The sequence below is a fragment of the Mugil cephalus genome, chromosome 5 (assembly GCF_022458985.1).
Source record: "Mugil cephalus isolate CIBA_MC_2020 chromosome 5, CIBA_Mcephalus_1.1, whole genome shotgun sequence".
NCBI classification, from domain to species: domain Eukaryota; kingdom Metazoa; phylum Chordata; class Actinopteri; order Mugiliformes; family Mugilidae; genus Mugil; species Mugil cephalus.
The window spans coordinates 12,863,081-12,889,124 of record NC_061774.1 but is presented as its reverse complement, the minus strand read 5'-3'; the positions used below and the strand labels follow the sequence as shown (position 1 = coordinate 12,889,124).

The following is a 26,044-nucleotide window of genomic DNA, read 5'->3' as shown; positions in this document are numbered from 1 at the left end:
GAATGCTGAGTGGGACCGGTGGATACCAATTTGGTGACTGTACACATACTGTGAGAGAGAAGCAGAGCAACGTATGAGACTGTTCTCGAGAAAACACGTCTGGTTTGTGAAACATAAAACCGCACACTCAAACTGCACACACAAGATTCATCAAAACCCAGAAGGATGAACTCAGAACTCTTGGTTTGTCATCTGCTTTCAGATTTATATAGCCTTACCAAGAGCAGTTAAACCATTATACAGATGAAGGTAAAAGGATTATTAGTGGTTATGAAACTGTCCTGGCCGTTGGCACAACAGGAACTGCTTAAAAAGGAAACTCATTAATTTCCACACACTTGGATTAGTAGTTTTCTAAATGACTTTGAGGGAATTATATGCAATTAATGTTATGACCAGCACTCAAACGCAAAACAGGGTGAGGTCATGTCATTTCGACTGAACTAACTGAAATGAAATTGGCAGAGTCATGCTGACGCATTTGGGCCAAGAGTTAAAGGCAGAGATGTTTGGACTGACCTAGGCAGCAGTTGCCCCCTGGAACAAATACTACGTCAAGTGTGGGAGTTGTCACTGCTCGCACCGTGAAACTGTTGCGTAACCTTAATATTGTTTGCTGGTTTATGGTTATCATAATCCGTCAACATTTTCATTTCTCGCACTGGGATCAGTGGCGGCTGGTGGTGAAATTTCGTCGGTGGGCAAACAAATGCATAATCCTGTTTAAATAGTTAATACAGCAGCAAAAAGGAACATCACCTACGATACACACAGATACATCATTTGCAGTTTGAACCTGAGAGAGTAGAATATGATATCCCAGTATGAAAACACACACAAAAAAACAAATGTAACGATAAAGCAAAGTGATCAGCAAGTGATGATGCCAGAGAGAGAACTATTCCCTTTTTACCCCCAATTAGCTGCAAATGTTGTTCTACAGACCCCTTCACGGTTTGTAAACACAGTGATGTTTTTTTTAAAGGGTGGGGCTTAACTGGATGCAACACATCTCAAACACTATAGCCTGTAAACGGCGGTTAGCACATTTCAATGGTTTTGGCTGTTTTGGCAAGAATGGGTGAAGAAAGCACATATTTTAGAGAATATACTGATACACTCACTCTCTGAGACCGCGAGTGCTATATTCACCGACCCTTACACTCTCACTCACTGGATGGACGATTTCACCAAAGGAGGACACAGAGGGGATGAAGTCTGGTCTGTCTTTATCAAGTGAAGCCTCTCCAACAAAGATATTACAAGAAGTAAGTGGAACCACTGTGGAGGATAACGTAGTAAATACAATTTCTTCTCAGACACCCCTGAAGCATTAGCACTAGCATGTAACAAGAATTCCCTAAGTACAGATTAACTTAACGTAATTTCAGTCACAATTTGTTAGCCTTAGTGTTAGCCTAAAGCTTCCCTCTCTTCTGCCTCCAGCTAACATCGTGACATTACAGTGACATAGGCCATGAAGGGGTCCAACATTTTGCTAACAGACATTTAACAGACTGTGTTGGTGTTTTCATCCAAAATATGTGCAACTTCTGGGGAATAGTAACAAAAAAACACATAAAACTTAATATATATAAATAACTTAATAAAACATCTGATTATGTAGCATTAGCTCAGAATATTCACTTACTGTAACTATAACAACTAATACTGCACTAAGTCTAAAAATGCTCTATGGGATTTGAACCTCAATGTCCCGTGTGGTAGCCCATTTATACCAGCCCCTGACTGGGATCATATGAGGTAAACACTATATAAAATGATCTGAACAACTTGCTATTTTACCACCACGTCTCTATACCTTCTGGGACATCCCGTGATGTTAAGCCCATGTGGGACAAACATTCTCAATAAAATATATTCATTCCTTCCCAGGAGAAACAATCCTATCAAGCATTTACATAAGTAGCATTAGGCCTCATGTGTTCCTGTTTTAATCGATTATTCACTGGAATACTTGTGTCCATGGAAACCCAGACACTGCTGACGTATCAGTTAGAACGTAAATGTGATTATCGGGCTGAGATAAATCTAAATGAAACTGACCTAATGGAGCAGCAGATTGTGATCTCCCATTTTACATTTTTCTTTCAGATTTCTTGACGAAAGCGTTTGACGGTCATATTTTACACATATGTGAAATGTCGTGTTTGCATATGCGACGTGGATCTTTCTGTTGTGGAGGTGCACAAACGCAGAAGACAAAGTAAGAGTGAAGCAATTCAACGAAACAGAGGGAAGAGTGGAAGGGTGTTACTAGGCCTAATGATAATTTTATGCGCATAAGGTAGAGAAAATACCAGGATGAAAGAGGGGGTTGCCTCGCAGGTAGAGAGCAGGGGAGGAAACGAAAGAGAAGACGAGGACTAAAGAACAAGACGTGGACAGAGTTGGAAGAGAGGCGGGTGAGGGGAGCTCAGCAAGAAGCATGGAGGAGAGAGAGGGGAACAGAGGCAGAACAGAAATGGGAGTTTGCTTTCCTGTAGTGAAGCTCCGCTGGAGTCTATCCAGTATTCATGTCTACAGTCTCGAGATTGACAGGCAGCATCTCATTCGTGTGAACGTACAGGTAATGCTGAATATTACATGTGGTGCCGAGGAGACGAAGCAGCAGGCTAGCGCACATGAACATGCAAACAAAAGTTTGCACCTGCATGCGAGGAGAGCTAAACAAACACAAATAAATACTTTATTGGAAGGCACCTCTCTCTCTGTTACACAGAAGTTCATAATCAGGCTTAAAATAAAAAATGGCTAGAACATTAAAACAACAATTTATGTCCAGGCTGTAAACTTATGCAAGGATCTGGTAAACCAATGACAACATGTTTTTTCTTTTTTTTCTTCTTCTCTCTGTTTATTTCTCACTTTGGCTTTCTATTTTTATAACCTCTCTCCACACTCTGAACATTTCCCCCAACAGATCCAAAAACTGAACAATGTGGCTCAAAATGCACTTCCTCTTCATTAATGAGAGGAAACCCATCACCACGCTCTTCAAAAAAAAAATCACCTTCACACTTCACAGCATCTCTTTTTCCCTCAAAGTGGCTTCCTTCCACTTTTTCTCCTATTTTCTTGGGGTTGCAGGATATTGAACATGGAAATCAATCAATTACAAAAGAAGAGGAGTAGAGGAAGAGGCAGTGATGGGTTCCCTTGAAATACTACTGAGGAAACGGAGGTGTTAGAAAATATAGTTTGAAACACTGCAGGAAAATAAGGAAAGAACAAAGGAGAAGACTGAAGAAGGAAACCTTGAATACGCAACGACGTTGGACCGAACACCTGAGTTATCAAAATGACTGGTTGTCATCTGCAGTTATATTTCAATCAAGTAGTATTAAGCAAACCTTTGTGCCTTGAGAAAATGAGACGTGGAGTTTTAAATGGTCGAAAGGAGCATTAAACAATTCTATGAATTGAAATTCAGTTCAGGTAAAACCACTGTTTCATATAAAAGTATGTGCAGGAAGCGAAACAATGAAGAAAAAACGTGTAATCGGAAAGATACCGAGCTCTCAAAAATGTTTCCAGCGCCCTTTGTGCACTTCAAATAGTTCGTTTAATTCCAGAAAATGTGGTTGATTTTGATCTGAGGGTGCACTGAAGGCTTTAACTGGGTCACGCTTTCGATAGAACAAGTTCGTACGACACGTTGTTCAACCTCATCAGGCAACCAAGTGTTATTAGCAGCACCCAAAGGCCACACTCGGAGGCAGCCTGAAAAACGTGCAATCAGAGAAAGCTGGGGCTCAGTTATTTTTCTTGAGCGCCCTTTTTTTTTTTACTCAAAAATATAGGCAATGTTGCACCTGTTTGCACACATGAACAAGCTTAATGTTTCCAAAAAAAAACAAGCTAATCGCCGCATGGACTGGCTGGCAGAGATGGATTGTCTGCTCAGAAACTACCGAACACAGACTTCAATAGATTTTTTACAGCTGACGTCTTGGCATTTTACAGCAGACCAAATGCAGGTGTAAATAACGACATCAATAAAAACTGCCTCAGTATTTTGCATGGTGGCTCACTGCCATGGCTGACTGGGATACTTAATGCAACGGAGCCATTGTTAAATGAATTAGCCTCTCCTGTGCTTTTCCTGCCATGACTGCCATTAATAACATCTGTTTTAATGCTGGAAGAGTCAGGAATGAGGGCAGGACGCACGGTAAAGGGGTGGGGGGGTTGCACACTTATCAAAAATCTGACAAACACTTTGGTCGAAGTACATCGGCACCTTTAGCGCAACACTGTTTACCCTTGTCAAAAATGTGTAATAGGTGGCGCCATGATGATGAATGATTAGTCTGTCACTTTTCTAATTGAACTTGTGGAAATATATGCCACAATTTCACAACAGCGTCATCCATTTTCCGTTTGCTTCTTTTGCCCGAGAAACTGTTCAGGAACAAAGGTGTTCAATTTGCACCGCATGATATTTATAAAGACGCGGCGATCAGGCATAACATTGTGACCACCCATCCTGCGGTGTCTGGAAACACAGTGTGGCTAGTGGGGGGGGGGGCGTTTAAGTCCACAGATGCTTGATCAGTTTGGGATCCAGTGAAATTGAAGGCCAAGTCAACACCTTGTGCTGTTTTTCATGTTTTTTTTTTCTATAGTCATTCCTAAATCGATTTGTGTGTGCGTGTCTGTGTCAGGCTGCATCCTGCTGGCGATGGCTGCTGCCATCAAGGAGTGTCATCGCTCTGGGGTGGGGGTGTCTGGTCTGGTCTAGGTGGGTCATACATCCACATGAACGCCAGGTCCAAACGTTTCCCAGCAGAACCCTGAAGTGTTATTTACTTCACCTGTCAGTGGTAATAATGTTATGCCTGATCTTAGTACAAAACAAAGGAAGGCAGCATGTTCCCACGCCGGAGAAACTGTAATGAGCAAATGCTTTTGACTTCTATCATGTTTACTTGAGTCTGGCACTGTACGTGCCAACATTTAAAGCTGTGCCGTGAAATGCGGATACTGGTGCATGCCCGTCGCTGGATTTGCAAATGGATGAACAGCTGCCTGACTGCCCGAAAAAGAGGCAGAGTCAGTATGTGACAAGGATAAAGAGGAAGCCGTCGAGCCGCATGTTCGAGTTAAACACAGTGACAGCAAAAAGACTGAAGAGAGTGAGATCAAGGCAGAGGCAGACGGAAACTGACAAGCAAAAAAGAACATGCAGTCTGGAGCACTTTGCATGTGATTCTGACATTTTCTCCGTGCACCTTGCTAAGTCACAGATTAGAGGCTGCTACCGGGCCACTTTTGGCTGTCAGAGCAGAATCTTTTTCAGCCTCACTCTGGCTGAAATCTCGGGGGTGTATCGAGGTCAACGTAGATCTAAGTCTGGGGGGCAGATAAAGGGCCTTGGACACAGTGTGTGATAAATAACAGATAGCACAGCGTGTCACCAGATTAGCTTGACACCGCTTCGGGTCTGCTGCCCTTGGCTCTTTGATTGGCCGCGGAAGGAGGCAGCAAAGAACAACAAAAAGAGATGCTGTCATTTTTGTATTTGTCTGCAATACTTGACCGCAGGTCAGCTTGTATGTTAGTGGGTTTCCAGTGTGGGTGATTGGTGTATCTGTAAAGTGAACTCCGGCAGTGAGTGTGCAGCTATAAGTTAAGCGATGATGAGCAGACTCCGCTGTCTGCTCCCATGACCTGTTTTTGTCAGAGAAAAATAAAGTCTTTGGTCTGCTCCTCTGCTCCTGGAAAGAAAAAACCAAAACTCTCAACCTTGGTGGGAAAATTTCTGTTTCATTCTCAATGTTTCTGCTCTAATTGACAGCTGCTACTTTAATATCGCTCTTTAACAGAGGTATTCACCTTCACAGGAAAAGTTTCAAACTGCTGATAGTCCAACAACTTCGGCTGAAAGTGTTGCCAGCGCATAAATCAAGAATAATTGATCTAAAAATGGTGCAGAAATTGATTTTTTTTAGAAGAAACAGCAGATGTAACAAGCCCTTGGCTGGATCTTCAATCTGTATTTGAGGAAACCTATTGTAATACAAAGTCACACAGGGTGTAAATGAATCCATACGTTTTCACTGATGAGCTGCGAGAAGGCTCCAGAATGAAGATAAAGGGCGCAGGTAAAGAATGCAGAAATTCACGGGCGGTCATAATATGGTCACGCGGCAACTCAGTTAGAACCAAAAATAGAGATCCATCAGTTCGCGGTGTGAAAATGAACGAAAAGAGGGGAGAAAATTATGCAGGAGAAAGAGTGTGAAAGGGACCGATAGCAGGCTTACAGTTGGGTGCCTCTACTCCATGGGTGCTTCTTGTTCTTTCCCAGTTCACCCACAGAATTCAAATATACTGATTTACATTCACTAAACAAACTTCTTCTACCAAACTATCCAATTTTTAAAAAGTGCCATTCTATCTTGCAGAATGCCTCAACCCCTGTCTGTGTGCCACGGACGGGCAAAGCGCTCAGCCAATCACTCACAGCCCCTCTTATCTACCTGCTCCACTGGGAAAACAAGGGAAGAGCTCAGGAGGACGGAGAGATAAATGTCCTTCCTGTAGACCACTCTGCTCAGTTTAATCCTTTTCTCCACCTCAGTTCCACTTGGTAGGTTTGCAGAATTTGTTCCTCCATAAGCACTCCGAGGAATCCCACGCTCAGCTCCTTTTCACGCCGCTTCTTCCCCAACTTTTTCCTCATTTGCCTTCGCTCCATGCTGACTTCAGTCTATCGCGCCTGCCTGTTGTCTGACTAAACGCCAGTAAAAACTTCAAAAGAATCCCGTGGGAAGGAGCTCTCAGATCTTACTGCACGTGCATGTTTATGTGTGTCTTTGAGCGCCCGTCTCCGGGGCTTTGTCAAACTAAATGCAAGTCAAATAAATGCAGACAAAACATCCACGCTCAGCCCCAGACAAGGCGTCACGTTAAACCGTGTAGCGTTTCGCTGTATGTGAACGGGAAATAAACATTCGCTAGTTTTTCTTTTTGTTATAATAAAAATGCGCTTGTCCAGGTTTTGTCGGTTTATCTGGAGGTCACTCTAAATTTTCCTAAGTAAAGGCTGAACTCAGCTGTATTCCCTACCGCACCTGCATATAATCCACTTTTGCTGGTTGGTGCGTTCGGTTTGCAGCATAATGCATAAACAAATATCTCGATATCATGCTCGGATTATTATTTGTTTTTTCCACAAATGTATTTTCCTCGTGGGCAGGAAGCATTTAAAATGTGAATATTTAAGGTTCGCAGTTTTAAAGCCATTATTTTCAAAATAACTTGAGTGGTTGCGCTTTAAACTGCACATAATAATTCCACAGCTACAAGCCCAAGATATTTTATTAATTGCGATCGACCATCTCACCAGCGTTCTAGCAAAGTGGGATTTTTTTTTTTTTGCAACAGCTAAAGAAAAGTGCATGCAGAAAATATTTAATTGCGTCCTATTTAAATATCGCTGGAGGGTTTAAGAAAGCACCGTCCAAACTCGAGCTGCAGGCCAAAAATCTGCTCAGGAACATCGTGGGTTTCCTCGATTTCCATATTTTTCACCAAAGGCCACGTCTTGTACAAGAAAACAACACTGCGAGGGTTAAAGGTCAAGGTCTGACCCCCCAGTAGGACAACTCCGGAGCATCGCACACACAGAAAACTAATGTGCACATTTTTGTTTTCATCCAGTCCTCCTGCTGCTGCTTGAGGGAAGGATGGAGGGCCTTCAGCATTGTTGACAATTACTCTAGTATTTCACTGTTACGCCCGCTGTATCATAAACGCAGCGACAGTCTGCATTCGGTCGGATCAAAGTTAGTAAAGAGGACTAAAAGTACTCACTGACACCAGCACCACCACCAGCAGCACCGCCGCCACCACACAAACACTTCTCAATGACCCACAGCAGCCAGGAGCTAATTTCACACAGGCTCATGGGAGTTTAAAAGGCTTACTCAGGAACAGAGTCCGTGAGGGAAACAAAGAGAAAAGAGGGAAAGGTGCTGATGTAGGGAAATGAAGAGAGGAGCGGATCGGAAAGGTGAACGCAGAATAAAAAAAAATAACTGAAAGAAAAGAAAAGAGAGTCAGAAATGGAGAGGAGCAGCGTGGAGAGAGAGATAAAGCAGGCGTATGATCTCGCAGCAGAGAGCTGCTCCTTGAGGTTAGCTACAGCTGACAAACATCTTTATCACAATAAGAACACGCCGTCAAAGAACACAAACAATGCACTCGTTCCCTTTCGCTTATTGCCCTTCCACACTTTTCAAGGCTCCTTTCCATCACGCGTTAGTACAATACTGCTTAGTTTGAAAACTCTTTTCTTTATCATACATTATCTAAGACATGGTTGTTTGACATAAAGTGAAATCTGCTGTTAAAAGATTAAGTTTAATGAGATTAAATAATAAGCAAGTATAACTTATTAAATAATACGTTATACTATCTATTCATTTTTCATCAAATCCTTGTTATTTAAAACCAGCAATTACTCCTTTGCATGCAGGTCAGCGTCCTATTTATAAGTAATAACTAGAATATAATGGTGTATAATAAATGTTAGGATAATCAACGGCAGTAAAGAATTGGACAATCAATGGTCTAAATCATAGCTCTTCAACAGGGCTCCATGACCCCTAGGGGTTTTTTGGAAGTACTGCAGGGCGGTTGCAAAATCTTTGCTTGATTAGGCATTTATATATATATATATATATAATTTTCCCCCACATTAACATTCGGCCGAGAGCCTATTCCCCATGTGAAATCCAGAAGCACTCTGCAATATTAACAGAAAAGAAGGTAACATTGTAGCCCGCTCCCATCAGCCAACTAATGAGGCCAAAATGGATGGTTTTGTTTATTTACTTTATTTGTTAATGTTACATGTTTGAAATTAAAAAAATTAACGTTTGACAGATATAGAACGCATATAGTAGGTAGGGGGTCCCTACTAAATCTCTCTTCAGTTTTGAAGATTGCTGGCCTATATACATTTTAGAGTTGTTGTTTTTTTTTTAGACATGATGTCTTTTAAATGTGAGAACCTAACTTGACAACAGGTCAGACAATCTAAGTGCTGATGAGATTTCATCTTCATCTAGAGATTTTAATGTGCATTCGTTACCATTTTCCACGTTTTATAGACCATTCATCACTTAGCTGAGAAAAGAAAAATACAAAGTGCACCTATAAAACTAATAAAACTATGTCGATATAAAGTAAAACAGTGGTTAGTTCAGTTCCCCAGTTTTTTTTCCATGAGCAAAGTAACTACGAGAAATGAATTTGATTGGTTGGTTAGTTGACGAAAATGCAGTAGATGGTTTCATTTGGTGGTTAAAGTGCACATTTAACAGAAAGTTAAATGAACCATGTGGCGATAGCAAACACATTTCTCCCGTTTATACAACAGCAAAAACTTTGTTGCACTGGAATTTGTTCCTGTTGCATTTCATACCAAAAAATATCACAAATCAGTCTTTTAATCTCTGTTGATATCCATAATCTTATTTTCCAAATCATTTATCTAATTCTTGTGTTGGGGAACAAATAGGCATTCCATCTTTGGCTTCTTTTGTTAAATGATAACATTTCTTTATCTTTCAGAAAGTAATTGATGATGTCGATACCAACATACAGATATGATCATTTCAAATAATATTCTGCCCTTCTAATGCCTGGAGAAAAACAGAGAGGGAGGCATAACTTGGGCCAAACATTGTCTGCTTTAGGCAGAAAAGACACTGAAATAGAACCTGCTATCATCCTAACCTGCTGTTATCTCAACCCTCTCCTTCGACAAACAAACAACATCAGGTCCCTAACAAGCCCTCGTGGGGATTGGCCCTTCCAACCGAGGGATCACTGCACTGATTGGCTGAAGGATTTGCTCGCTCTGCAGGGGTGACACAATGACCCAGTGCAATTATTATATTCTAACTCTCGGTGCTGCATAATTGTTTTAGGGAGTGCATTGCTAATAGTATTACTCCAATTTGAGTCATATTTGAAAAGGGCACACAGAAAAGTCTTTCTTCTTTATTCTCATTTAACAAAACAAAAAGTCTGATTTAATGAGCCCTCATGGGAGAAGAGCTCTCTCACTGCTTCCGCCGTCTGATGGAAGCATTATGTTGCCCTTTGCAGGTGAGACAAGGCTTTGCGACTATTCCTGATCATATACTAACCGTATATGGTTTTTCACCATAGTTACGATAATATAAAGTCAGTGAAAAGTCAGAAAACACGAGGAAATCCATATATTTTTGGTTACACCCTGCACAGTTACAGTGTTTGACTTTAAGCTTTAATTTGAGCGTGCTCTCATCTGCACTGGGTCAGCAGCGTAGGAGTCCAAGCCATTAGTGCTCCACTTTCAGGACAATAATCCTGAATATATGGCAAAAGCAAACAGTGGAAAGAGCTTCGCTAGCCACATCAGTGACCTGAGCTTAATTCAAGTAAACATAACTTTTGTCAGTTTGTTAACTTTGTGATAAACATTGGGAACTTATTTATTACCGGTACCATATCCGTTTAAAATGGGTTGCACCATGGACTAATCAACAGAAGTTGTTGATGTCAATGAACTATGGGCAAATATGTCTGTAGGGTTAGGGTCAGTAAGTGAGAATAAACAAAGTATTGAACTTACAGCAAGGTTCAAGTCTGTATCTTCTCCTGTGTTTTTGAATCAGGCACTGAGTTAATGTAGATGCAGACTGTGCTGATAAACTTGCATAATCATACTCCACCATGACGCAGCAATACTAACATCTGGCTGAAAGCAACTACCTGCTTTTTATTCCCTCCATGCAACACGTGATCAGCTGGAAGAGCCGACTTAAATGGTGTCAAAACCATAAATGCTTACATAAACCCAACGCTGCCCGCATACTTATATTAATATTTATTGATATAAATAAATAACATATACACAACATAATTACACAAACTAATTTCGAGTCTTTTTAGTTGCACCACTACTTATTGAGGGTATGCATTGACGTCACTGCCGCTCGGGGCCACGCCCCCCGGAGCGTCAAAAACATGGTGAAATGAAATGTATCAGTAAATACAGCGAGACCGGGGAAACGTGGATTACCAGATCAAATTAAAGGTAATTGGACTCGAAAATGATCCATACGAACTAGTACGGAATTTGAAAAGTGGATTAGCCTCAGTTTCAGTTAGTTTAAGTTAATTGTGGCTAAATACAAGATGCTAACGCTAATAGCTTTACCGAAAAGAAACGTTAGCCATACGAAACTGTAGCGTCCGACCGGACGTTAAAAGGATGACGAGAAGTGATCGCATATATTCCGTTTATTGTTTTATTGTTATTTATTGTTGGTACTGACATAGTTACTGTCGTAAGTACCCCAAAACAACAACAACGTCGACAAACTTATCTGACAGCCCCAAGAACGTAACTTAAGAAGTAACTTAAGGTGTGACTAAATCAAAAAATACAGCATAAATTAATATTACCTGACACTAATGTGAACCACAACACCAGGTTTCGGTGCCTGGCTTCCAGTTGTTTCCTCATAATAACGATCCATGCACTTCTCTTTACTTTGGCATATCTGTAAAAATATCTCTCTCTCTCTTTTTTTTTTTTTTTTTTTTAAATTACAATTTAGATTTTTGTAAAGCCCGTGATTCAAACTATCGCTGGTTATCCACATGCTTAACTGTCACTTTTTGCCCCACAGTGGCTGTAACCACGGAGACCACTTGCTGTGACGTCACGTGCGTACCCTCTATTGCAATGGTTTGGTCCATTGGAGGAGGAGCTCTGAATCAGGTGGCTGGGCCTACAGCGCTTCTTTGGTTCACGTGGAGACAACCAGGAAGAGGTGACTGCCGACATTGTTTTATTAGGCTGAGCATTTAATGCTAATTAGGATAAACATTTGAAACATTTGAGCTAACAAACACAACACTGGTGAGAAAAAGCGTCAACAGTTCTGGTTAGGATTCCCCTTTCACACTAGCAGGTTGACCGACCACCTCTGTTTTCTCTGTCACAAAATTTCCAATAATCCCAGAAAAAGAATGCCTCCAGAAAGTGCGGGCTACTTAAATCAATAAATAAACAAAAGCCAATATTCATTTAACTGCAGTGTTCTGCACCGCTCATCCACAAACTGAGCCACTCTGCCATAAAAAGGTAATGGGACCCCTGACCTCCATTACATTTTTATTAATGTAAATAAATCAGATAAGAGTTTGTGCAGACTATGAAGTCTGTTGGCCACATTCTTGCAGCTGTTAAAGAAACATTTACAGAAAAATGATGAACTTAAACTTGTGTGGAGGATGCGCGAGGGAGGATAATATTTTGTACTCGAGGATAAGAATAAATTGGCAGAAACAGGGGATGTACAGACAATACCCAAGCAGCAAATGGCACCCAGAGATTGATGATTGGTTCCTTCCACACGATGACTGCTGCTATATTCCGATCCATATTTTACGATCTGAAAAACCTTGTAGTTGTTCTTGGGTTATTCCTGAAGTTAAGCATACTGAATTTTGCCATGGCCTCTGAAAGTGAACTTACTTTGGTAAGTAAAAGCTCTCACTCCTCTCTCTCTCCCTCTTTTCTCACTTCTGAACCATAATGTGAGCCCAGTCAGTTGTCTTTCAGCCGTGCTGCAGAGGAGGTGCTTTTACACGCGCCATCAACTCGAGTCTCCCCAGCTGCTCCCTGGAAAACGTTATATTCCTACACTCAGAGTTCAGGGGCTTAGTCACCGTTTCATACCCACTTAGATCAGTCTAGTCAGCCTAAATGTTTCTGTTAAGATCCTCCTCTCTCGCCGTGCAATTAGGAGATCAGTATAATTAGACTGAAAAAATGAGAGTCATACTAAAGACACTGAGGAGATGGTAAAGGCTTGATGTAATCCACTCACTCTCCTCTGAGGAGAACTCCATGAATCTTTGCAATCATCTGCGCGTAAAGTGCTTTGCAAAATTGCTTCGGATGGAGAAGAGCGTAAAGAGCTCACGCATTCTCTTTGTCGTGGTGCTGAGACAGTGCTCCAAGTCAGGGTGATGGAGGAGCTTAATAACGCTTCCAGAAACTCTTTGAGCAGGGAGCCGCTCTGTGAGGTCCTCCGCGTTTAAAGAGCCGCTGTGAATAATGATCAAGATCCGCATCCGTCTCCTGGAGAGACAGCAGGTTTGCCGTTGAATGCGAAAAAGCCAAACTTGCGGGTTTCAAGTGAGCGATGTGTAGACTCTTCAAATAAACGCGACCCACTAAGAATTCCTGATAAAATATAGTCTTCATCACTTGCGTTTGGGACGTATTGCGGTATTTGTTGTTAAAGACAATGATTATAGCTGTTGTCATATTTTTCTGATTCTCTAATTAATTTCTTTTCCCTTCTGAAGATCCAGCTGACAGCAAAATCCGTCCATTTACGTCCATGTATCCGTTCCCACTTCCATACCTCATTTCCTTCTGTCTCCTCCTAATTGCTGCCGAGATTTGAGCTTCTGCATAAAGAGGCATTTACTGGATTGATTTTTTTTGCTTCCTTCCTTTGTTTTCCTCTACTACGCTCTTCTGTTCCTCCACAAATTATTGTTGTGATTGTGGGTCTCCACCTCTGCCCGTGTGTTTGTGCGAGCGGATAAATCCTTTTCTTGAAAGAGTGCACTTTACAGCAATTCGCACCCAATTCACAAGGCACCATGTGTGAAACAAGAGGAATATTTTCCGCGGAAGAAACTGCCGTTTTTTGATTATTACACTCTGTTTTCTCTCACCACTCATCCCCAGGTGCCCTGTCTTTGACTTCCCCTGCTTCTGAATCACGTCTTCCCTCTGCACGGAGCAGTAAGCATGATGGCAATTTTATACTGTTGGATTAAGGGCTGAATAAAAGTCTACGCTGCTTTTGAACAAGGTAATGGCACACTCTTCCATCTACAAGTAAATGTTAAAATCATAAGCAATAAAATAGTTAATTTAATACACCGACAGGTTTTTTATTCTCAAATCTTACTTAGGCTACATTTACAATGTAAGCCTTAATGCTCAATTTAGATTTATTACTCTGATCGTGTATTCACATCATTTTCTAAAATAGGGCAATATTGCATTCTCTTGTAATCTAGATCATTTTCTGGCCTGACCCATAGGTGCAAAACACCATGGCTGCTACTTCTATACGGCGTTGCGTAGGGATGGGCATCAGGGTTCATTTCATCGATATCATTAGCCTTCATGTTTATCGATTCTTTTCGTGCCAAATCTTTACGTCCCAGGCCAGATGGTGGCGGTAATGCACCTAAAAGTTGTTTGCCAACTGCTATAAAACAAAAGAAGAATGTTTACGTCAAAGCACGTCATTCACTGAAACGGTTGAAAGTGTGGCTTCGCGTCACCTGAAGGGACTATAACGCGCGATGTGTGACCTGTGCAGCACCGTAATTTCAACACCACCAACGAGCTGAAGCATTTGTGGACAATTAAATACCGAGAGACAGTCTCCTGTCAACAGGGGCAGCTATCGCTAAGTCTCAGCGGAGCAGTGCTAGTGAGGATCCAGTGACCAGTTTTCTATTTGTTCCCGGGTTTAGAAACTCAATAAAACTGCTGTTTACACGAATCCACGGACGCCTACTTTTTCTAAACCAGAAATTCACAGAAGGAATTGATAAGGGAATCAATAATGCCACTGTTATGAAAGCAATTGCAGTTGTAAGAGGGATTTCAGTATAATAAATTACAACATGTACATAAACTGATCAGTATGGTTGTTTAAAAATAAAATATTCATCTCTTTTTAGTAATCACTAAAATATCTAAGTTGGTGCTTATGCTCTATTACTTATTTAATTTGTTTGTGTGACAAACTTCCAAGTCCTCCTAACCTAATCACGGGCCAAATTGAAATTCCCTTTTCAAAAACCCAACATATGGGGTTCACACCTCCCACAGAGACGGTCCGCTCGCTCTTTGGAACAGGTTGAACCTCCCCTTCCTCTCACTCCCAGAGACTCCATAGCTTTCTTCGGTGACACGGCCGCAGTCGATAAGCAGAGTAATCATAAACACAATCATCATTACCATAATCACAACAGTTATGATCACCATAATCGGCATCATAATCATAAAGCTGACAGGGATGCTAATCAAAATGCTGTTGGTAGAGTGGAAAACTAAGTGAATGGATGTGAAGGTATTTATCTCCATTTTAAAGATGGCATTTATTTTTTCAAGACTTTTAAATGTGACAGCGTGTAGGGAGCCAGTGTGAGACTGTGTGATTACTGCGACGTGTAATAAGTGTGCATGCCAGCACGTGTGTGCCAAGGTAAAGTGTTGAATATACAAGGGTAGGTTAATGGTTGGCATTGTTGTGGTTTTGCAATATTTTGTCCTTATTGTCATATGTGTTACATTTTTGTAGATTCACTAAAAGATCAGTATTTACTAAGTAGACACTCCCCATAGTGAGCAGATTTTTAAAGGAAACATTCTGATCTTTCAACATTTTGCTCTCACTGCTGTTACAGATTTGATCAGACAACAGTGTAGTTGGTCTTTGCAAAAGGAAATGTGGTGTTTGTTATACAGAGCACAGAACTGAGATATGAGCACGGAGGTGTGGTGTGGGGGGTCACCTGAGAGGCCTCCTAATGCGAGGTGTGAACTCACTCGTTGAAGTCTGCCCACTTGTGATCGAATCACTTTTTTTTTTTTAAATGGATGTTAATGTCAGGTGTGAACAGGGACGTCGTCTTCCCGGAGTCAGTTCAGCGGATGCGGCGAGTGCACAGCTCGCACTTAAACGCAGACAACAGTATGCCGACACAGTTGCCACCTACGGCTTTGCAAATGGGAATGTTTTTCCATTGGATAATTTCATAGTTTCCGTGAGCCCGACCAGCTCGTGAAGCAGCCGGTTGGAATGACCGTGCTGGGGAACAGCATGGAATCCACATCTAGGTCAACTTCTCCACGAGTGCCAGGAGCCCCATTTGTGGCATTTATTGCCGTTGCCTCAATTTCAAGGACGCGTGGGCCATATATATTCTTTCTTTTGCTGATGACTTTTAGATGGGTGGAATATCTGCCTACCTGCGCGACGCTCAGAGCCAATCTGGACGGTTTCTTGGAGCCTGGTCTGTACGGCCAAAGCTGAGCGCACTCTTTTCCTACGTCAGTCTCATCTTGTTCCAACGCCTTTCAATCCTCGCGATCAATGTGGCCGTGAGTCCTGGCCAGAGTGTGTAATGTTACACCAGCTACAGCTGACGTATCCAAGCTCTCATCAGGTTGAGTCTTGACCACGAAAGCAGCAGCAGCAGCAGCACGGCTGCTTCTTTTAGTCTCAACAAATCAGTGCCCCAAGAGCGCCAGCGGTGAGCGTCACACAATACACCGTCAAGACTCGCAACAAAACGGAACACAATGCGGAGGTTAAAGTTCACACAGCGGCAGAAAGAGAGTTTTCGGATGCCGCGCACAAAAGGGAAATGTGTCAGAATGTTTTTGAGGCCCGGCGTGCATTGTGCGAGGAAGATATTTGTTTGGGGATGAAAGGGAGCTCATAATTTCTCTGGAGTGCACTTGTTAAAAGTGTAGATAAGTCATTGAGCTCTCTTTTATCTCTCAGGATGACAGCACATTAAGCTCCATATGGCTGCGGGCTGACAGCACCATGCTTTCGCGTTTTGCATCATTGAGGCTTGTTTCAGATACAGATAAAACACACCCAGCGAACGTCACGTTTATGAAGTATTTATAAAACAACTCGGTTATAGATCTTATTAGATGTTGACGCGATGGTGCGTGACATGTCAAAGAAGCTATGCCAATGCTTATTACGCCAATGGGCGCCAGGTAAATCTGTAATTCTCAGTATTAGAGTAGTTTTAAATCTGATGTCTGCATTGGTGCCGGCAGCGCTGCGTTTTAGATCTGTGACTGTGCCAGAGCTGAAGAAGGGAGCGATCGCAGCAGCGGAGACAGCTCCGGTGAGCTCTAGCAAGGACGTGCATGAAAAGGTCTGAAAAGGCAGAGGAAAGAGTTACAGGTGCATCTCGGAGTTACAGGGAGTTCACCATCTGCGGTGGTTGGGAAGTATGAAGTAGAACTGAGGAGGCATCCGAGTGAAGCACCTGCTGCTCCAGACGAAAAAGAATCCCTGCGTTCAGGGGGAATGCTTACAGTCTACAAAAAATGATCGATGGTGTGGAGCGCTGAGAAGGAAAAAAAACTGCTTGTGCCACATGCCACAACTGTTTGCGTAATTACTCAAGGACAATCCACTATTTATGCGCCTTATAGTGACGTATGGTGCATAAACACCATAACGGAAGTGAAATCATCAGGCTTCAAGAGCAGACCAAAGGACAGATATGTACTGTATGTAATACTTATTTGAAACGTGGCAGTCTTCCGGATGCCTCCACAGTTGTAGTGAAAAGTCTCGAAACGTGCCAGACGAGAGACTCCTAAAATAACATCTCAAGTGTTCGGCCACGAATGGTTGCCAGGAAGACAAGCACGTTGCTTACGTATCTGATGTTACGTCTGAGCTACTTTCTCAACAAGTACTTAACTTGCTTAACTTTTCCTACAATGGCTTCAAGACCTCAGACCTTTCCAACATGTTGTCAGACGTTATTTTGAACGCTTGCCAGCTACAGACATGAGGTGCTCAGAGGGCACATTCAAGAAAGTATAACTGAGCAAAGGAGGGCTGCATGATGCCAGTGGACAAACAAATGATAGTCCTCATCCCTGAAGAGTTTTGGTCTATTTTGTCTGTTTGTGAAAGTAAACTGAAAAAGATCAGAAGCTATCTGGGCGCGTCAGGGTTAAAATCCCATTGGCAGCAACCGCAGGTTATTTAGTGTATAATTTGGCCTGTTCGTAAACTGGGACAGGTTTAGTGTAATTAAATCCCCCCCGACTGCCGAAGTCCTTTATGCACTTTTAAACTAAAAATGCACTCAACAAAGGGAGAATTTGAAAAATCTATGGTTGTTTTTTGTAATCTGGGCATCATTATGTTCTGCTAACTCACTGCGTGCCAAAAACATATTTGGATGTTTCAGCATCCGTTTTCCTTCTCTCACGGTTGCTGTCGCGGACGTGTTTCACCGCTGTGGCTTTTCACCGACAGAATTGCGGTAAATGACGGTGGGATCGTCACAGCAAGTGGGCAAACCTACCCACAACACAGAGGCCCCGTAGAGCCTGAACGCACGTCTAAGAAATATATGGTGAAATATAAAATGCAGCAGAAACGAGAAGCAAACGTTTAGATTCAAACGGGAGCAGCTCCAGATTCTGTGACTGAAAAACAACGTGTGCTCTGCTGCAGCCAGAGCTAAGTTGAGTTTTCGTTGTCATCGCAGCTATTTACAGAGTTCACAGTGGGATGAAATTGCGTGCCTTCAGGACCGTGATGTGACGTGCCATTTATCATCCAGGTCCTGAAGTAAACACCGCGCACACGTTTGGCGCCATTTTGCTACTTCCTGGCGGGGGAAAAGACAACAGGAGCACAAACGCGGCTGCAATTGTCTTTTCAGTTGACACAACTTTAACATTTAATACTTGAGCATGCTTGGTGACGCCGTGGCTTTAAATGCACCATGGTGCTTATGCAAATCAGATTGCGACGTGCAGTTTCACTTCTCCGTCTGGCATGAAATTAATGTTTTGTCTCAGTCCCTTAAAGGCAACTTTTTGTCGCGAACGCGAGCACAAAGAGTCGTTTTTTTTTCCAGCTTCAGTCGCTCTGGGAGCACGCGCAGACACACACAGACATTTAAAACATGTGACTATATTTTGCTTCTGGTTCACAGCATGTGTAATAAATCCCTCCTACCTAAATACTCCAGTAAATGTGTTAAAACCAGCTGAGGCCCCGGTCGATATTAATGGCTCATTGTTAAAAATACAGTCATCCACGATTCAACTTTTCTTTTCCGAGTCAATCCTTTCCGCCGACTGAACAGTATAGCAATTGCACAACGACGGGGTGCTTTTCCATCTCCAGTGTGTGATTTGACAACGCAAGTCAAACAGCATGTGTACTTTGAAAATTAATTACAAAGAAAAGAAGGTCCTTGTAGATTCTGTGTTTTCGGCGCCGATTCGAGATTAAAGTGTGAAATTGCACGCGCGCTGGAGCCGTCCTGCTTCCTGACATCCATCAGAGAGAATTATTCTGTAGTTAAATCTCGCACACTCATGTATTCCCTCTAAATTAAACGTGGTCGGCAAGACTGGAATAATTGGGCACATGTAAAAATACCCGCATACGGCTGTATGGAAGCTTCCATACATCTATACGTTAATCACTTAATTAAACAGAAAATACAGACGGAATTAATAAAACACACTTTTCTTTTTTTTTTCTGATGAGAGCCTGGCCTGGCTTCTTCTCCTGGCTCATTACAAAACTGTCTGCTGCAGTTACAGAGGCTGAGAGCAGCCGATGTGATTGGTCCTCATGTGTAAGGTCCTCCTCTTACTGCATTCCTCCAGCTCATCGCACTCAGCGCACACACCACACTTCTGCTCCTGTCATCAACATTTTATTTCTCTTTCTTTTCTTTTTTTTTAATTGCCATCACCTCTCTAGACGAGCGTCTCCGTAGGTGTGATGACAACACAGTAATAAGGCAGCAGCCTGTCTCTAAACATAAATCCACTACAGACTCTGCAGCACAATCAAACAGATCAAAACAACCGTCCTGTGTGTGTGTGTGCGCGCGCGCAAATGCGTTCAGGAGTGTGCGCTCGGCGTCGCAGCTGCAAGTTTGACACCAATTTGGTGCTTCAAGACATCATCATTGTGAGGGAAGTAGTCTGGCTGTGTGTGTGTGTCTGTGTTTGTGTACATTTGTGTTACATATGGTGTTGGGGACGTGATGTGTTTACACGTTCACATTTGCGGGTGCTTACTTCCCATAATGTGAACCATTATATTTGACTCAGATTTAAATTAGACAAAGATTTAGGATTAGGAGAGCAGTGTCTCCAGGAAATGAACGCAGCAGTGTAGTAGTGCGACGCGCTCCTGCTGAACACACTGCTTCACAGCAGGATTTTTCACTCAGACTTGCAGTTTTACAACTTTTGCCGGCAACAAAGAGAAGGACTGAATGTACAATTAAAGACAAAAAAAAAAAAAAAAAAAAACAGAATTCCCACTTGTAGTGAGGCTTTATTGTAGATGTGTCGAAACAGTTGGTTGCATTTCATTTTGCTTTTGTATAGTGTGTATAGAGTAATACTTTTAATACGCTCTCCAGGACCAATAAATTATGTTGTCTTGCATCATGTCATAAAGAAAGTGACATTTGCAGCCTTTGTTTGGATGCAATTTGCTGCCATTAACTGACACATGCACACACACAACATACTGTAGCTTGCCTATATAGGTGGTGGCGTGGATTCTGTGGCCCCACGAGGGCTGAAGAACTGAAAACTTCACCAGTGTCACTGTGTCACTATGTCCCCAGTAACAGCAGGAGACCTCCCTTTGAGACTCTACTCAACATAACCCAGGATATTTAATCCCGTTGCATGCTGTGTGCGTGGCATTTTTGAACTATGACAACAGTGCTCAATTCAAAATGATGAAAAATGATCCCTCCAGGAGTGAACAAACAAAGAAGAGTGGAGAAAAGATGAGCTGTGTTGCCCGTGATGTCCACGTCTACGTCAACCCACTGCAGCCAGAGGTCTTGTTAGCTTAGTTCGAAGGCTCAAAGAACTTGAATACGCTAGTAGTTAAATAATTAAGACACATTGCCATATCAATAGTTTTACCTGTTGATATTAGAAGTGACACAAAAAAAACCAACTAATTTTAACACTTAAAACACTTTTTTTTCCCTCCTTGTAATGTTGGTTAGCTGTTAGCTGGATACGCTTTGCCTAGGGCTCCTACAGGCTCCAGAATCTCCTCGGCTTTCCCTCAGGCAAAGATGGATATATTTGGAGGTTCTGTTCTCGTCCATCAGCAGGAAATCTGTTGTTGGACTGAAAAACCGACTGAGAAACAGAAAGGGAAAGAATCGCCTGTGGGAAGTTGGTTCCATAATGGAGGAAGCATATAAAAAAGAGCGATAATAGAAAGTTAGCAGCGGGCGGACGTAAACAGGAGAACGGATGAAAGGACAAAATGATAATGCACAAAATAAGAAGGTGCAGATGAAGGAGAGCCTAAGAAGAATAAAGCTTTTTTTTTTTTTTTTTTTTTCTGACGTCCGAGTTGTTGATTCCATCCGTGGACTGGATGAAGCATGACGACACGCGGCAAAGACCACAGGCCACTTCCCCCTCGCAGTTTAACTACCATTCATCCCAAACACGCACCTGTTGAATGGCGTTCTGATTGAGCCTCGAGTTCAGCACTACATTTGTTAGACTCTGTGCACCAGGACTCATTTCTAGTAGTAATGACTGAGCTGCCGTTGTTCAGGCTTCTTGAAGAAAGCCGACCGGCCTCTTCGCTCCCGCGTACCTTTTTCCCTCCATCTGACCTCCGAGCTCATTTTCCATTCCCCTCATTTATGTCAGGTTGTTGACACTCAGTTGGAGACCGGAGATTAGCAATGTGTTTGTTTGTCTCCGCGAGCGCCCGGATTCATTTCTCACACTAATGACCGGGCTGGTTATTAATGGATGATAGCGGTAATGGGGCTGTCACTTTTGGAATTCGTACTCTCGTGTTCGGTGGCTTTGCTTCCGTTACTCTCCGCCCACGCTGTACTATTTTTCCTTTGGCCGGTATCTCTCCCGACTGCTTTGTACGCCGTAATATGTGATAACATAAATATTTCACTGGTCTCAACTTGCACTGGAAATATTTATTCTGCTGTACGTCGGAGGCACATGCATACAGGCTGTTATGTGAAGACGATTGATCGAGCATGGTCTCCTGCAGTACGTTACACCAGTCAGGCTCAACATTTATAGCCTTACCACTGCAACCATCAATATGTGGTGCAGATCATTATGAATGTAATTTAAGCTATACAGACGCTGACTCCTGGTTAGCTATTGGTAGCAGTAAAGAATATTAGTTATGTGAGTTGTTTGTGTATTAGACGATATTTAGCATTCTACAGTGCTAAACATAATGCTATTTGAAGTAAGCTAACTGAGCGTAGACCATACCACCATGAAAAATCAAATGTTCTCATTCCCAGTAGTTTAAATAGCATTGTTGGCATTATTTGGTGCATCTGTCTAAAGCGATACACAAAGCTAGTGCATGTTCATTCCTGATTCATGTGGTGAGTTTACACCAAAATCATCGCAGTGACGAGCATTAAAGAAGGCTGAACACTAAGACCGTATGATGTTATTTACAACGTTTAAAGTCAGGCAGCTTGTAACTGGGTGCAAGCGAAACCTCCAGGTGCAAACACAAGTGGGTGTCTTTTTTTATTTTTTTTTTTAAAAACAGTTTTTGTGACATCGGTGGGAGGAATACCGAATCAATAAGTGGAGTCAGGATGAGCTTTAGTGAGGACAAATCACATGAGCCCCTCTCAGCACCATTTAAGAGCAGTGGAAAGCCGAGTCGAGGTGCTGGAGATGCTCAGGCCACAGAGAGATGAAAATAGTCTTTTCTGAAGCACCAGCAAGTCCAAAATGTAATAACTCACAGAATCCTATATATGAATATCCACCAAATGTATATACTCTAGTGGAAGGGACAGACGGCTCATTTAATGTATGCTCCTGCTATCTATCTATCTATCTATCTATCTATCTATCTATCTATCTATCTATCTATCTATCTATCTATCTATCTGTCTATCTGTCTGTCTGTCTGTCTGTCTGTCTGTCTGTCTAAAAAAAAAAAACTTAGTCTTGGACTTTTGTCAAAAAATCAAATGAGATTTAATGGCGCTCTGGACTCATACTGAAGAGTATGCAGAATATTTTCTACATACTGTAATCTATGTGAAATAGATTTCTAGTGTATGGTTTAGAAGAACTATACCGACTAATCCTTTTGTTATGTCGGGTGATTAAATGAATAATGATTTTGCTGCTTGGTTTCAGATCCCAGCTGGTTCTGTCCAGCTCATCTTTCTTGCTTTGACCAAGGACACTTGACAATATTGCAGTTTACTCTGAAAAATGTAATTTTATGCACCATCAGTAACCGTGGCCTTTGATAGAGACTTTCTATTACTGTACTTGGATAGCATCCATCCAAGATATAAAGAAGAGGTTTTTACTGACGGGGAAAAAAAATGAGACTCCACTTGATAAATAAACTTTCCAGCCTGCTGGTTCAGATTGTATTCTGGAGTAAAGAATTGCACTTTTAGGCTGTTGTTGGAAGAAGTACTGATAAATAAAAAAAAAGGTAAATGAATAAAAATTTCAAGGTTCTTTTTTTTTTTTTTTTTTTACCCCTTGCATTATCTCTTCAAAACTCTGTTTGGACAAAAGGAGTTCAATGAGTTCTGGAGGTTATGGGAATATATTCTATATAACAACCTTGTCATATTTTAAATAGCCAAAATAACCTGAGCACAAGGTTTGGAGACATAATGTTTTACTGCGGCGAAACAAGAAGTTAACTTGGGATTGTGCCTGTTTGGCATCTTCCATGCTCAGACCTCCAGTCAGTTGTAGACTGAACCTACGGCTGTTAGGAGCGAACAAAGATCTTAAAAGTCTGTTTTCATCCCGCGCAGTCTGCGGGAAGATGGAAATGAAAGCCGGCGTCTTCTTAAAATTCTTACCGGCGAGGAAGACGCATGAATATCCAGTAGTGGAGGTGCGTCGTGCCAGTCACGAATTCATTAGTTTTGACCCGTCGAAAACCACAAAACATTTTTAATTCAACCTTTATTCAAAGGAGGAGGGCCACTGAGAGCAAACTCTCTTTTACAAGGACGCCCTTATAACCCCACTCGACTTCAAAGGCGCGGTTTATGCGGAAACCCGGAGAATTTTAAAATCAAATATGTGCATGTGATTGGGGTCTGAGGATGGATGTGTGGAAGGAGGTTCTCCGAGGAATAGCTCACGGAAGCTCATTTAATACTAATAAAAAAATAGAATCAGGAAGAAATAACTGAAGTCATTTTTGTGTGATGTGTTCAAAATTAATTTTAAATAACACCGTGTGTAACGGACATATTTGCATGTACGTAGGCGTATGTGTTCGTATGATCTCAGAATAATGGAAACATCTCGCCAAGTTGCAGAAGCCTGCGCGTCGCCAGTCGACCAGTTCAACAGGCGTCAGACTACAGTTTTTCCTATTTGTGTTGGGATCAAACTGCAGCACGTCTGTAAAGACTCAGGGGACGACGGAGGAGCAGAGCTACACATATCAAATGTCACATTCGAGCCTGGAGGCTTGTACCGTAGCAACCAAGGTTATACCTGTTAAGTCGCACACAAACCCACTTACATGCTCAAAGTCAACAAATCATCTCGCCGGCAGCGGAGCGCAGGGCGCTCGTTTGACTGCGCAACCCGAGCTAAGAGAAGAGGCGCCAGTCCCTGCAGCTGCAATTACGTGCCAATCAGAAAAGATGCAGAACGCCGCGCACTTTAATTAAGTACTTTGTTTTGTGTGTTGCCCCACCTGCGCCGCGGCGTACAGTGTGACATCTTTTCAGGCTTATTTTTAGGATGATTTCGTGATTAGAGCCCGACAAGCATTCGTTTCCTTGCCACGCCAACAAAACACACTGAAATTAAAAAAAAAATAAATAAATAACAGAGAACAAACAGAAAACGCAGACTTACCTGTTGTGCCGCCAGTGAAGGAAAAGGATCAGGTGGGACATGAAAGGAAAACAACAAAATGATGTTAGATTAAGAACGGATGCGTCTGTGCTGTTTCACTAGGACACACATCAACCCTCGTATTATCTTAGGGGTCAATTTGACCCCATTCAACGTTTAACGTCTCTAAATATGCTATGCTCCAATTTAATGGGGACACTAACACAGACACCGGCCCCAACATAATGCACGATAATAGTTTTTCACACCAAATCTTGTAGATAACACAAATCCGTACTTTTTTAAAAGAAATTATATGAAGCCACTTAATTATATCTCTTTTCAATTTAAGGTCACTCAGTGAGATTTTATAATGATCTGCACATTTGTCCGTAGTCAACAGATAATTTGGATGTTTATGTGGGTGGGGTGCAGTGGGCAGAGGGGTTATTTAAAGAACTGCACACTGTGGGCAATCAACGGCTAAACTTGGGAGTGTTTTTTAATTGTAATTATTTTTGGAGGTTTAAATTGCTGGGGTCAAACTGACCCCAAGGATGAAACGTGTTGGTGAATTTTAAGGTAATAGCAGGGTTAAACACACAGGGCCGTGGTTTACGCACAACACAGTTTTACATCACTGCACGGCTTACATCAAATCATCATACATTTTATCTTCCTTCTAACACCGAATAATTACAAACAGACTTTCAGAATTCACATACGCACATTAAACGCACACGCACATGCACACACCCCAGTGTTTAATGAGAGCAATGATCAAAAGTTTGTGTTTATGATTCCTTAAAGTAGTTTTTGCCTTACTTATAAGGCCTTAGTTATAAGGCTAGCTCTACAGTAATGAAGCCACAGTACTTTGCATTTTAAAGGGTTATTTTTAAATCCACACTAATGCCATACATAATACCACGCCTTTACAGACATGCTGCCTTTTGATTTGACCAGGCCTGATCCAGTATAAAACAGGGGGAAGCTGTAAAATGAGATATGGACATCCCACTCTGTGTATTCTGACCTTTTCTCATCAACATCCTGCATGTCATGCTAAACCAGGACTGTGGGAGTGTGAATACACAGCTGTCAGTCAAGCAAGAAACCTGTTAAATATTACATCCCATGTAGAGATTAAAAAAAAACAAAACAAAACTACAAGACAAAATCTGTCTTCACCCAGAAAAGTTATCACACTACAGAATCCGCTCCCTGCAAACATCACAAAATGATTTAATTCATAATCAGAGTGAATTAAAACACAACACAACA

The 26,044-nt window shown here is 41.9% G+C and overlaps 1 protein-coding gene and 1 long non-coding RNA gene across 2 annotated transcripts in view; one reads left to right on the top strand and one right to left on the bottom strand.

The window, feature by feature from the left end:
- Positions 1 to 26,044, bottom strand: part of spock1 (SPARC (osteonectin), cwcv and kazal like domains proteoglycan 1) — a 97,633-nt gene that overhangs the window by 54,510 nt on the left and 17,079 nt on the right. The window lies entirely within an intron of this gene.
- On the top strand, positions 9,040 to 22,731 carry LOC125007903. The gene is made up of 3 exons (XR_007112817.1): positions 9,040 to 11,119; positions 11,718 to 11,861; positions 13,799 to 22,731. It is a non-coding gene; the product is annotated as an uncharacterized LOC125007903 (long non-coding RNA).